The 13,044-nt window shown below is 38.6% G+C and overlaps 1 protein-coding gene across 2 annotated transcripts in view; it reads right to left on the bottom strand.

The window, feature by feature from the left end:
- Positions 1–12,675, bottom strand: part of KCNS1 (potassium voltage-gated channel modifier subfamily S member 1) — a 30,110-nt gene extending 17,435 nt beyond the window's left edge. The window contains exon 1 of one of the 2 annotated variants that reach the window (XM_087959354.1): positions 12,068–12,675. The gene's annotated coding sequence lies outside the window, so the exon portion shown is untranslated. Of the gene's footprint in view, positions 1–2,645; positions 3,095–12,067 lie in introns of those variants that run through there. The other variant, XM_087959355.1, reaches the window with a different exon arrangement.
- Between the last annotated feature and the right edge of the window lie 369 nt (positions 12,676–13,044).

Raw genomic sequence — 13,044 nt, forward strand, 5'->3', positions numbered from 1 at the left:
GAGGTGGTATTTGCTGGTTCTCCAAACTACTCAAAATTTCCGCTACCAGTTCTCCAGAACTGGTCAGCACCTGCTGAATACCATCTCTGATCCAAATGGAGTTTTATATCCCATAAAACCTAGCTCTGTATTCAAATCAGAAGATCCTAAAATATCAATTTTTTCAGCAGAGTAAGTGGCAGAACTTCCACAACAGGCGAAGAATGATTCACCTTTGAATAAAACTAAACTTGTATTACCACACTATTTCCTACACTCAATTATCCTTTCCAATGGTTCTCAGCCAAGTTGTAGGTGGTAGAAAAGATCTTCTATGATTCTACTTGTCTTACATATTTTCAATGACACCTATTAGCAATATTGTAATGGCAATCTGATTAATCAGATCCAGGTAATATAAGAAAAAAAAGGATGAATAAATATCTAGATGCTTTCATAGAGAACATCCTTAACTAATTTAATGATTCCTAGAGTTGCTAAACTTTGTTAACCATGTGAACCATGCCAGTTGGGAGATGAATAGGAAAATAAACTATATTTTTCTAAAGGGCACCATACTGAAGGATTTCATTTAAAATCCAGTTTATGGTTAGGTACCAGATAGATTTTTCAAGGGTATGATGTTTTCAAAGCAGACAAAAATAAATGAATAATCAGGGAATAGAGTTAAAGAACAAAACATAATAAGGTTGTAAATGCTACAAATAAAGGCATTGGTTTATTGGGAAACTATATGGCATAAAGATAAAATCAAGCTGAACCAATAAAAAACTATTCCTAAATAATATTTAAAACTTGACAATGTAAATAAATCAATTTTAACCAAATGCTAAAAAATAATAATGAGAATGTTTGGAAAGGTCTAAAAGCAAAACCACAAAAAACTGGTACCTGTATCTGCCCAAATGCAATACCCCTAAGAGACAATTTACCTTATTCATACTTGTCTATAGTCTCCAACTTCCCTTCACTGAGGGGGAAATTCTACACAGGGACTGTACATGCATCTGCTTGAATGTAGGGAAAAATTATATGCAATAAGAAACTTTGATTTAACATGCTTTCTCTTTTCCAATTGGAAACCCAAAGAGATATTGAAAAAAAAGTCTGTAGCTGCACATAGTTCTCTAAACTAGCTACCTGTGCTGGTTACCTAGGAATGATGCTTGCAGTTGACTAAAAAGGCAATTGTTCAGAGTTCCATCCAGACAAATCTGAATGAAAAGTGTTTGAACAGCCATTCAACTATTCTCCAACCCTGATTTAGTTTTGCAAACATACACAATACTCATTTATCACTGAACATCTTTGTGTGCATCTGTACTTGTATAAATACAGTGGCATAATGCAGTACAGGGCTTTTGAAACACAGCTACAGATACTGTGGGCTTGCTCCAATTTTCTGTGAAGTGTGTCAACTGAGATAAAATGAAATGTTAATTATTAACCAACGGAGAGAATCTATTCAGAAGAAAGGATTCAGATTATTTTCTTATTGAAGTTTAACACAGACTTTCTCACTGTAATCAGTGCATGTCACTTCAAGTAAAATGAAAACATCCCAACAGAACTGAAAAAGATTATATGTATTTGGGGTTCATTGACTGCTTTTTGTGAGTTTCAAAATTATTCTGGCATGGGGAATAGACAAAATAGCATCCCACTGTCCTTTGCAGATGAAATCTTATTGAAGAAGATAATCTTCCTTGATTATTTTGCAAACAGATAAGTAACTTCAATAGATCATTAATTTTTCCATGTGTAAGTTTAAAGATTTGGATCTAAGCAAGCATATAATGAGAGCAGATCTACTGAAACCAGCAAGAATTCAGTTGAATCCAATGGACTACTCCAGTTGTGAAAACTCATCTTCAGTCACATTACCCCATGCCATGTTTTTTTAAAATTAAATAAATCACAGTAGGCTAGCTTATATAATATGCAATGATGTAAACTATATAAATAACTACTCATAAATAAATAACTATTTGAGATTCATGCAACACGTAAAATGAAAGCCAAACAAATCATGCTTAATACAATGTGTGAACCAAGCCAAGATCTATGTCTAAATGTTTTATTAATGGGAGTATCTCATTAGCTTGCTACATAGTAATTTTATTAAAGATTATAATTAGAAGAGTAAAAATTAGACTAAGAAAGACAGAAGAATAAAGAGCAGAAGATACAGAGGGAAAAAAAGAAACAGAAAGCAAATTAGGAATATAGTAAAGAAAAAGAAAAAAAATATAAGGAAGTGATTTCCCACTTTCATCATAAGTATAAACAATTATTGTAACTTATCACTTCCTCTTAAAATACAACAATCTCTTCTTCCCATATCCCATCTCTTACCTATAAACATATCCATGAAGCATTGTCGTTTCAGTTCCATTGTCAGCAAGTTTATTAACTGTTGCCAGAAATAATAACATATTTATTTTAACCTTAATCAGATCAATCAACTTTATCTTAACCTTTAGTCCATTCAAATAATGTCTTAGCTTGGTTTTTCATTTTTTCCCCTTTTTTTGCAAGTTTTCAAAACATTGAGCCTCACTCTTTTGCTATCTATTATAAACTTAAAAAAAATAAATCTTAAACTTGTTAAAACATTCCCTCACTAAGGATTGTAGGAAACTCACCGGCTGTGAGATGTGTGGATCCGATTCTGCTCTTCATTCCACAGCAACCAATCAGCTCTTCATTCTGTCAGCAGTCATCAGAGTTGACGATTGCTGTGGGATGAAGATCACGCAATGGGCTCTTTGATCATTCCTGTCAAGACAGGGAGAGGACTTGAGATCTCCCATAAGTGTTGGAGTGATGCTGCCTTCGGTCCATCCCTTCCTCTGGAGAGAGGACCGTTGGGTTGAAAGAAGGGTACAGAGGCTATTTATGAGTTACTCTTTTTCAACAGAGGGGGAGGGATAAGTCACCACCTATCTCCAGTCTGCAATGCAGACCTTGCAGTGGTTCCAAGAAGATTTCACAACCAGTTGCACTGTGATTCAGGCAAAGATAAACCCTCAGGTGGCCTCAAGAGCTCTCAGGGAGAGTGCTAACAACCAGATGACTGCAAAGAAATACAATCCTTCCATCTCCCCCTTCTGCCATCTGATCAGAACCTATCCTTCCATCTCCCCACCATCCAGTCTCAATTGTCAGTACTTATCCTTCCATCTCCCCCCTCCCCTGCCATCACAACCGATGAAGCTTCTTGGATGAGAAGCAAAACATTTTGTTCTTCTTCCTCAGGGGAAAAAGCAGTCCAGTTGCCTTTTGACGGTAAAACAATAGCATCTTTGAGACTTCCTCTGGAAGCTACTTCTAGATAGCTTTCAATGCTCTCCATGGGAATAAAACTTATATTTTCATATATTTTTTTTAGATTTAAGAACATATTTTTTTTAATTTCACCAGTCTTTTCCCCTCTTTCATTACAGAAATCACGATGGAATAGTAAAAATGCCAAATTGACATAATTCAGTATTGCTGTTTGTTACAATTAAATGCATATATATAGGAAAGCAATTAAAATGTATAGATTATATGTACCTTCATTTTTAAAATTTATTCCCTGGGTCCAGTCCTAACTCTAACCCTTATTGCATGTTTCAGGTACTGACCATTTGCAAAATAAACTGCAGTACTGTGGACAGTAGAGTCCCCATGTTTTAATATTAGAAACCAAGGATCTCTACAATGTCTTGGGAATATTTTGAAATTAGAAATTAACACAACAGCCAGACCTGGTGCATGCAGGATTTGTCATTAAATCTTTCTTAATGCTTTTCCTTCCCTACCAAGTTATTGCAGCAATTTCGCTGAAAGACTATTATGTTTGTTATTGATTTTTCCCGTAACTTTACAGGAGTTGTCATGGTTGTGGTTTTAAGCTGAAAGAAAAGAAAACCCTGAAATGCATGCAATGGGAGAAAAAGATCCCATTAAATGAGATTCAGTTCCAAGGACTTAAAAATAGTTGTTTTTTAAAACTGATATTTCTACAAAGAAAAAGACAATTCAACTGCAGTATATGCAAAAGCAATTCTTATTTAAGCAAACATTAATCCAGCCACTTAGAGAGAACAATTGTAAGGTCAAGCTTACAAGCATTGCAAGTTGTCTATAAGACTAACACACAGCGATAAAATCCAAAATTACGTATTTTACCTCCCCCGTCCCTAAGTCTCCCTGACATTCCAGCACATTAAGTTAGTTATATAAGCTATAATAGTTAAAAATAATGATTTGTTTGCTTTTTTAGGATCAAAAAATATTTATTCATTGCTGTCCATCAATGCAGAATCTCTGTAGTCCAAGTTGAACCAAAAACCAGATCTCCAGGACCTGAATTGGCTGAGTTGCTTCAGACATGAAAAGGAAAAAGATGATGAATGCTGAGAAAAGATGGAATGAAAATGATATGTGATTATATTTGCTCATGGAACCATCTTAACATTTCTCAGAAAAACATCCTTAGGCCAAGGACAAGATGCATATCACACTGCAAACTTGTAGAGGGAAATCAAGTTTTGAATTCTCTTTCATGCTGACTTCCACAACTCTTATTATTTGTAAGGGTGGGTATCTATCTTGTATAAAGTTCCCCCAAAGTGTAAACTGACTGGATCCTAAGCTATTTGCCCCATCTTACTCTTCTTCGCCATAGTCCAAATAACAAGTAAATGTAGAACAGTTGGAAAATGGGCCAAAATTAATTTATTTCCATTTCATTTACAATGTGTGTATGTGTAATTGTGCGTGTGTATGTGAGCTTAGCAATTACAGTCGTAAGTCTTGATGGTCATTAAGTGGTCATAACCAATTCAATTTTACAACCTTTTTTGTGGCAGTGGTTGTTAAATGAACACAGTAATGACAGTAGTCATTAAGTGAATGCTATGTTTGTTAAGCAAACCCATTGTTTGCAATGGGCTGGCTTTTGCCAGATACCAGAAATAAATACCAGTTTCTGGCAAAACCTTCATAAATCACAATCACATGACTGAGGAGCACTGTAAACTCAATTTTGCAAAATATGCAAATATGACCAGTTGCCAAGCACCCAAAATGTGGTCACATGACTGGGGGGGGGGAGGTGACATTGGAACTTAAGTAGCTTTGGGGAGATGGGTATGTTGTAACTTCGAATAATCTCAAAGTTATCACTCATAAGTTGAAATCTACCTGTCCTGTAAGCTTTGAGTTTGGAAATGAAGGCTAATTGAAATAGATGCTTCAATTCTGAAAAAAACCCCAATCTTTTCAGGAAAAGATTTGTTCAATGGAAAGGCTCAAAGAACTGACTAATCTTTCTTTCTTTTGAGAAAAGAGAGACAGAATAGAGGATAGGAAAAACCACCTGTGGGATTTTAGATTAGTAGTAGGAGAGTATATTTTAAAAGTAAGTAAACACAAAATAAAGCAATGGCAATATTAATGCTGAATGATGAGACAGATCTTAGTGACATCTGTAAGCTAGCTATCTAAAAACTCTGCAGGGACTGTTTTCACTTACTAGACCTGTACCTGACTTTTTAAAATGTCTTTTGTGTCCCTTTATTTGCTGTACTTTTAACAACTAGAGAGTACAAAAGAAATGTTTTTTCTTCCAGCAAAAGACTCTCGGTATGGGAGATGATTGAAATTCTGATCCACAGGCTGCTTAGATTTTTAAAGGTCAAACCCATCTCTATAAATTGAGCCTGGAATTACATCCCTGACTCTGGTTACCAATCACAATAATTTGATTTAACCAAGTGATTCTGTTCAAAGCTGCATTCTGGACAAACTGAGGTCTCAGAACAGTGTTCAAGAACAGTTCCACATAGAATACATTACAGCAGGGGTGTCAAACTCGTGTTTTCATGGTGGCGTCATGTGATGTATCAGAACTTTTTCCCCCTTCGCTAAATCGGCATGGCTGTGATCAGTGCCTCATGCATCCAGCCCACGGCCCACGAGTTTGACAGCCTATTGAGGAGATGATTACAGGTCAAACAAGAACTGGCTCTGTTTTGTTTGTGAAACCATGAGGATGAAGATGATGTTTTTTTAAAACGATGATGGTTAGTCCAGAAGTTCCAATTAACTCTGTAAGTATATTAATTCCAATATGAGAATTTGCTGCTTTGCAGGATGGATTATAGTTATTCAAAATGGGATAAATAGCTAATCTTAGATGAACAGAATCCTCAGACAGCCATAGATCTTGCCTTACCTTCCATGTGCCCTCATCCAGCTAAAGATGCCAATAGGTTTATACTAATTGGTTTGGGACACCCACTTGTTCCCTGGGCACAGAAGGTGACAAGAAGGCCTCTATATGAGATCTGAGAGATATAGAAGATAACATTCCATAGGTTAAGAAACCAAGCAATAGACTAGCAACTTCTAGTACAAATTTCTGTCACTTCCCACGGATGTTGGTGCATGGCGTGTCTTTGTATAGCAAAAACTGACTCTCTCTCATTATTAGAAATAATAGCCAGATGCAAACATCCTTCTAAACCATAATTTCTTCAGTATTTGTTTTGTAAACAAGGTGAATAAACTTTAGAATACAGATTAGTGCTATATATAAATTTGGCCTTTAACCCCAGCTAAGATCACTGTATACCTATACCCTTATTTCAGTAATGACTCCATTTTATAAAAGTGTGCAACCACTATCTTCAATATCTTCACAAACAATTTAGATGGGAATATAAAGGAAAGTTATCAAATTTGCAGATGATACTAAACTGGCAGGAATAGCCAACACCCTAGATGATAGGTTCAAGATCCAGATGGATCTTGACAGATTTGAACACTAGGCCCTAACAAAATGAAAATCAATGTAGAGAAAAGTGAAGTCTTATACTTAGGCAAGAAAAACAAAAAATACACATAGGGATTGGGAGAAACTAGGCTTAATAGCAGTAACTGTGAGAGGGATCTTGGAGTCTTAGTGGACAACCAATTAAATATGAGCCAAAAGTGTGCAGTGGCAGCCAAAAAAGCCAAAGCAACCCTAAATTGCATTAACAGAGAGATTCAATCAAGATCACGTGAGATACTAATGCCATTCTATAAAGCCTTAGTAAGATCACACCTAGAATATTGCATCCAATTTTGGTCACCACGCTATAAAAAAGATGTTGAAACTCTAGGAAGAATGCAGAGAAGAGCAACGAAGATGATTAGGGGACTGGAGACTAAAACATATGAAGAACGGTTACAGGGACTGGGCATGGCTAGTCTAGCAACAAGAAGGACCAGGGGAACCATGATAGCAGTGTTCCAGTATTTGAGGGGCTGTCACAGAGAGGAGGGGGTCAACCTATTTTCAACAGCACTTGAAGGCCAGACAAGGAATAATGGATGGAAACTGATCAAGGAGAGGTTCAACCTAGAAATAAGGAGAAACAGTGAGAATAATCAACCAATGGAACAACTTGCTTTCAGAAGTTGTGAGAGCTTAATCACTGGAAGCTTTCAAGAAGAGACTGGACTGCCATCTGCCAGAAATGGTGTAGGGTCTCCTGCTTGGGCAAGGGGTTGGACTAGATGACCTACAAGGTCCCTTCCAACTCTGTTATTCTGTCTGTCTATTCTGTCACTATGATATCAAAGTCACAGCAGGCTTTGTACCTCGCACTGAGGGTGGCACTATTTTCAAGAGAGGTTCAGGGACTTTAGGAAGTAATTATATATGGCATCCAGGCTTAAAAGAATTATTTTTGCCCCTTAAAGTTCTTCTAATATTAGAAAATGCAAATGTTTTTGCTAAAACTCACTCTGCAGCTACAAGATGGTGCTAACAAGTGATTCAAGGGCTACCTTTTTAACATCTGGTTAAGGAAGACCAGGAGGACAAACAGTTGGAAAATGTCTTCCTTGCATTTTGATTTCATTCTCAAGGACAGATTAGGCTGCACTAAGATACCATCTGGTGCTCCAGAGATTTTTTTTTTTGCTTCAAAGACAACTATTCCAGAGGTTTAAAAAGCTGTAACTTTTCTCCATCACCATAAATAGACAGAGACACTTCTTTTTTGGGTAATAATCTTCACATCCAATAAAGTAAACTATTGCTCACAAAAAAATTAGATTGCATTAAATATACCAATCTATTGCAAATAAATCACCTTAAAGGCTAATGTGGCTATTGCTCAGCTACAAAGTGTTGGAGCTATTGCCACAAGTCGTTTAGGATTTTCAAACAAGGAACCACTGAATCCTTTACTTGATAAAAATGTTTGGAGTTGGAAGGATTTGGATCCCCTTCCATTTCTTTTACCCTACGACTGAAAATATAATGTATTCTAGTTTCTGCTTTAGAACAGAAAATAAAGCAACTAAGTTAGAAAATGTTGTGCATATCACCATCTGGGCTGTATCATCATCATCATCATCATCATCATCATCATCATCATCATCATCATCATCATCATCTATGAAGCTTGCATGCTGTCTGATTCTAAACAACTCTAACAAAGAAACAAATAAATTGCAATAAAATCAATGGATAAATAAATGAAAATAAGGAAATACAAAAAAAAACCCTCTCTTTGCTTCCATCTTTCACCACCCTCACATTCACAGCTCAGATAAAGTATTTGTATGAAAGGTATAGATTAAAAAGCACCCACCATCCATCCAACTTCTTCCCTCTCAGCCCCACACAAAAACTGACTCTCAACTTGCAACACTTCTCACCATTCTGACATCTATATGGTATTAATATTCTCTGGACTGTATCTTATAACCTCCATGGATGCTCTACCACCATTAGCATAGCAACCTTCATTCTTCCAAGAAGTCAAACTGTACAAGATGTTCTCCTGCTCCTGTTTAAGCACAAAAGCGGATCACGGGAGCTCATACCTGAATCTATATGAAATCTGTTTGTGTATTTTTTTCTCTGGAGTGGTCTCTGTTGAATGTACAAAAAGACTGTCTGCTACGTAGACCGTTTAGAAAAATAGCGTGGGTGGATGTAGAAGAGCACCCACATGAGTATAGAATGCATGAGGTTGGTTTTCTCTAGCCTTAGGCTTCTCCTTTTTTATGGCAAATTCCATCATTCTAGATACATGTTTGTGTAATGGCTGTGGCTAAGGGGCTGTGCAATATCACAGATCCAGAAAGAACCAAGCTGGCAAAGATTGATTTAGGTCAAAGGAAGATAAAGGTTCAACATGGAATTTTGAGAGTCAGCTGTGGGCTCTTTCACAAAATGACTACTATGGTAATCATATAGTCAGAAGATTTTCATCGGAAAATGAGATGGTAAAATTGCTTCCCACTACTTCTTCTAGCTTCTTTGGATTCTGTTTTAACAGCTTATCTTTGGGGTTTCCCCCTTGGATACTTCCCAAAATAATCCTGGGCTGCAGCAATTCATTGGGTTTTTTATTCAAAGAATATTTATGGAATTTATTTGACAGACAACAGAATGAAATAGAACGGAATGTTATCATGGTCAGTTGCCAGTACAAAAAGGAAAAAAAAGACAGCAAAATATTTGTATCCATATAGCTAAGTAAATGAGTAAACTAAAAATAGCATAAAAATAGACATAAGGCCTCTAAAATCCATTAAATATTAATGTACTGTATATTATTTACTGCTTTCAGTCCTTAATTAGATTTATGTAAAAAGTAAGAATGGCGTGGAGGAAGTAAGTAACTTTATGGCATACAACATTAGAGTACGATGAAATGTAGAATTTTGCCTTGCTAACCCTGCTGAAGTTTTTATTTTAACTATAAGGCACTTACTTACACTTGTGTAGATCTTTGGAGCAAAATCTTGAATGTGTGACAAAATAGTAGAGGCTTTATGTGAAGAAGGTAAAATTCAGCAAATTAGCCTTTAAAACTTAAGCGGACACCTTATTCTTAGGAGTCAAACTTTCTTGCAAAAGGGAAGTGAGAGAGACAAATATTTCCGATCAATAAGGAAGATTTTTTTTTTAAATCTATGTACCAGTATTTATACATGTGGTGTCTTCAAGTCAGTGTTGCCTCCTGGAAACTGCCTGGACATGTTCCTATAATTTTTTTTGGCAAAATTTTAGAAATGATTTGGCATTGCTTCCTTCCCAGGGATAAGAAATTATGACTGGCCCAAGATTACCCAGTTGGCTTTGTATTTAAGGTGGGACTAGAACTCATGGTCTCCTAAGCCTCCTGGTTTTTAGTTGATGCCTTAACCACTACACCAACTGGTCCTCTCTTTAAAGTGATCTAAAAAACATTGAGGAAGCAAAGAACCTGGAAACAACAAAGGCGATGTCCTTGGGGTACTTTGCTCCAGCCAAAAATCATGCTGTCTCTTCTTCATTTAGATTAATTCAATAGCTGAGTCAACAGATTGTTTTCACTTGCCTTAACTGCAGGGCTTAGTTTGGCACCTGTGACTTCCAAGATTCCTAGGCAGCATGACCATCAATTTTCTGGAGGGTAATTTGTGGAGCTGCATTTCCATGTCCTCCTGGAAGGCACCAGAGTGGGGAACGCTCTACAGTGAAGGTCATGGTGGAGCCAAGACCTGAACTTCCACTTTCTATGGCCACATTAAAATTCCATTTGTTGCATTGCTTCTCCAAACTCCGCCTTGAAAAAGGCATTTATGTGCTATGCTTCGTAGCTAATTAGCATCACATTTCCTCTACATCAGTTCTGATTCTGACATGTAGGGGTCATCGATGAAGAATGCCTTCTTCCCAAATAATCTACCCCATGGGAAAAATTGAGTCCTACAGATGCTTTCAGTGACATTTGAATAAGGCTGCCTGAAACTTAGCAACTGTCATTTTATATTTATATCCTACCTTTCCCTAAAAGCTCAAGAAATGGTTCATCTTTCACAACAGTCTTGTGGGTTGTATTAGGCTGAAAAATCCTCCACAATCATTTCCAGCAGTATGGCTGAGAGAGATAGGAACCTGGATCCATTTATTCTGGTCCAGAATTTAGAATTTGCACAATATGTGAAACACATTCTTTTAAACTCTGAATTTGTGTTTGCATAGGTATGTAGGTGTATCTGACCCACATTATTTGAACAGAGAAAATGGGTTAATTTAACAGCAAGGAAAAACGTGTTGCGCAAATAAAAACATTTAGAATCCTGTTTTTCCAATTGGCAATCAGTTACTGCCTCTTCATGACCAGTTAAAAGACCAGAACTGGCTGCTATGCTTATAGAAGTGGAGAGCCAAAGCATTCCAGAACATCATTTTCCAGTTTCTGGATCTATAACATGACAGCCTGCCTTTTCTTTTGCACAACAAACCTTTTGCCGAGTAGGCATGATGGTCTGTGCTATGTGAAGTTCACTTCCACATTCATATTCTTTCAGTCTCAATCTCCGAGAGATGCCTGGCTTGATAGCTAGCCCTACATACACTTCCTGCCCACGACCTCCTCAGCTGTTCTGGAAAAGTTTACCGGAACTCTCACTCAAACTGCTGCTGGCCACAGCAACAACCTGCAGGTGTTTAGGAGGTCCTATGTTTGAATATGAAATATTTACTTTCTAAAATCAAGCCTGAACATATCTATGTTTGGGTCCGTCCTGGAAAATCATGTGAGATGGAAAAGACTTGGAATATTTGGATTCATAAACATCCTGCATGTATACAGGGACACATAGGAATTCCTTATTTCCTGGAGTGCTTTATCTTGTCTTATTAGAATTTGAATTCTAATTGGAATAATATTGTAACCTTCTCTATTATTCAGAATAATAGAGTAAAACACCGCAACTCAGTTGGGACACAGCCTTTCCTACTAATACTGCTCCAATTCCCTGCTCTCCTGCCATTACAGAAGGGGCCTCTCCTGCCACTTTCACGACTACCGACAAACACTCTGCACATGCTCAAGGGCACTCTTCTTTAGCAAAGAATCTAGCAGGTTAGCGGAAGGCGAGAACAGGAGAGACTGCTTGGACGCTAGTGAATTAAAGGGCAAAAGATGCCCCGGATTTCTGGAGAAGGAACTTCAGTTGAGCGTCTGGCTAGGACTGAGTTTCGCGGGCTCCCGTCTCTTTCACAGCGAATGCCACTTACCTCTAAGGCACGGCAGGTGCCTTCAGCCACTGCGCCCCGGCCAAGGACTCCGGACGCAGCGTAGCGCGCACATGCCGGGCGGCAGCAACAGCGACGAACTCACCGCGCTCCGCCTGAGCCATGTGCGCCTTGGCTGGGAGGCGCCCGGTCCTTTCGCTCTTCTCCCGGATCCAGACTGGAAGTGGACTTAGCGCCGCAGCAGCCCAGCGCCCTCTTCTTGATGCCGAAGGCGCCTGCCCCTCAGTCTTGCGCGGCTCCCGAATCACCTCCAGCTATTCCGGGGGATCCGCACCGAGTGCCACCGCCGCCGCTCCTGAAGATGTGAAGGGCCACGCCGCCGGAGAGACAGCTTCCCCTCGCAATCCCGTCCAGGATTGCAAATGTTCGCTTTGTTGCTCACCAGAAAGAGGGAGGGAGGGAGGGAGAAAAGGAGGGAGAAGAGGCCTCTTTTCTTTCTTTCCAAATCGGGGAGGTTGCCGGATGGGGATTTTCTCTCTGGAACCCAGGGGGAGGCGTCGTCTGTGCCTCCGGGCTCTCCGGTTCCTCCCGCGCGTAAAGGCCACTCGGGAGGCAATTAATTACGCGCGACGCTTGGCCTCCGAGCTGAGACAAAGACGCTGAAGAGGAGACGGAAAAGCCTCCGGGGAAACCTCGGTTGGATTTGTGTCTGGTCAAGAAATCAAAGAGCGAAGAGAAAACCAGTTTTTCTGGGCGCTGAATAGTTGCAAGGTAGAGAAAGGTCAGCCTGGAGGGGAATTCAGGTAGTCCTCGATTTACAACAGTTCATTTAGTGACTGTTCAAAGTTACAAGGGCACTGAAAAAAGTGATTTATGATCATTTTTCACACGTATGACCTTCGTAGCATCCCCATGATCACGTGATCAAAATTCAGAAGCTTGGCAACTGGTTTATATTTATGAGGGTCGCAGTGTCCTGCGGTTGTGCGATCACCTTTTGTGACCTTCTGACAAGCAAA

The sequence above is a fragment of the Notechis scutatus genome, chromosome 3 (genome assembly GCF_049901735.1).
Source record: "Notechis scutatus isolate UNSWTSFEM ecotype Mainland chromosome 3, rNotScu1.2, whole genome shotgun sequence".
Taxonomy (NCBI): Eukaryota; Metazoa; Chordata; class Lepidosauria; order Squamata; family Elapidae; genus Notechis; species Notechis scutatus.